Genomic DNA, 2,055 nt, shown 5'->3' on the forward strand with positions numbered 1-2,055 from the left:
CAACTGATTCAAGAAGGATTAGCTCATGCTGCCCCAATTTTTACAAATCTGGTTGGTACCAGAAAATAAACGTGTATTAAATTCTACTGGTCCCACATGGTTTCAAATGCTATTTGGAGAAACAGATTAATGATTGTTCTTAGATCATTCTTACATAGAAGGATGCTCTCTAACATGGATCTGTCATTCAAAGAAGGCTCTCCCCTAGTCAGGTCTAAAGAACTATTGAAAGTTTAGTGTTCATAACCAAAATGTGTTTGTCATGGTTACATAGAATAAACTATGAAAAAATACTTGGAAAACTTTAAAGCACTACATAATTAAAATAACTAAATTCAAGAGGAAACAAGATGGCGGTGTAGGTAGCAGCTGCCCCGACCGCCTCCCGCAGCCACATCACAATTACAACTAAAACACAGAACCACCAGCACTCAGAGCCTCCTGAGACCTGGCTGCACAGAAGCCCCACAGCCAGGGACCTGAAGCAGCACCGAGACGGGAGGAGGGGCGCAGACGCGGGCGGATCGGGGCTGAATCCCGGAGACACGGCCGCGGGCCACACCTGGTGCCGCGGGGTAAACCCAGGAGGGACAGCTCAGTGGTGGGGGTTTCCTGGAGGAGGGAGGGGTCCCAGCCCCACAGCAGGCCCCCAGCCCAGGGCTCCAGGGCCGGGAAGAGACATCCCCACAACTTCGGGCTGTGAAACCAGCGGGGACTGTCCCTGAGGGTCGCGGAGGCTGCGGGAGCCCCAGGCTTTCCCCTTAAAGGGCCCGGCACGGACTCACTCGGACGCTCCCTCTGAGCCCAGCGCCGGGCAGCAGCCGGAAAGGACCCGGGACACTCGAGGGGAACTAACCTGCCTGAGATCCGGGCGAGAGGCGGAGGGGCGGCTTCCTCCCAGGCAGAAGGGCCGGCAGAGGCCATGGCTCCTGTGGCGAGCCCTCCCCGCACACAGCCAAAGGCAGGCGCCATGTTTGAATCGCCAGCACCTGACTCGCACCTTTGGCCCCGCCCCGTGATTCCCGGAGGCCCTGCCCCTCCCACCTGCAGCTCATCCAGGCCATTTCCAGGGGCTTTTCTGTGCAAGTGGCCTCTCGAGCCTCATGCTTAGGACTTTCCTAAAATCTCTCAAACAAGCAGCAGCGGGCCCCATACCTATTGATAAGTGGCCCCAGGCCTGGCGCTAGCAGCAGCCTGCACTGTTTCACAGCTTGGCGTCTCCTAGGCACCGCCAAGCCCAGCACAAGTAGCAGCTAACTACGGTTTGCTGTGTAGCTCATGCTGGGTGGCCCTGGGCAAGGCACTGGCACAGGCTGACTTTGCACTTCCCGGGAGGCCCCAGAGACAGTGCACCTGGTGGTCAGACTCATCCACGCTGGATTACAACCCTACCACATCCACGAGTGACACACTCGAGGGGCGCACTTGGTGAACACCAAAGCTCCACTGAAGTATATCCTGCTCCATAGGGGTGTCTCCAGTGCAGCAGCTCTTTGGCTGTAGTTGCAGCTGGTCCTCACAGCCAATTGTCCTGGGGGTCAGTTCCTCCCAGTGATGCCAACAGCATCCAAGGCTCAACTACAACAGGACAGTGCACACAGCCCACACAGGGGGGCACCTAGAAGGCCCAGCTCAGGTGACTGGGGAGGCTGAGCCACTGGACCCTACAGGACACCTACTACACAAATCCACTCTACAAATTCCAGGAGACATAGCAGCTCTACCTAATACATAGAAACAAACACCTGGAAGCAGCCAAAATGTGGAGGCAAAGAAACATGTCACAAAGGAAAGAACAGAAAAAAATCTCTAGCAAAGGAACTAAATGAAATAGAACCAAGCAAGCTGACAGATACAGAGTTCAGAATCTTGTTTATAAGGATGCTCAACCATATTAGTAAGAGTTTTATGAAAACAAGTGAGACCATCGATGACATAATAAAGTACCAATTTGAAATGAAGGCCACACAAACTGAAATGAAGAATAATTTACAGGGAATCAACAGTAAAGTAGAGGACGCTAGAATCAAATCAGCAATTTGGAACATGAGGAAA

This window comes from Miniopterus natalensis, chromosome 5, assembly GCF_054644295.1.
Source record: "Miniopterus natalensis isolate mMinNat1 chromosome 5, mMinNat1.hap1, whole genome shotgun sequence".
Classification (NCBI taxonomy): domain Eukaryota; kingdom Metazoa; phylum Chordata; class Mammalia; order Chiroptera; family Miniopteridae; genus Miniopterus; species Miniopterus natalensis.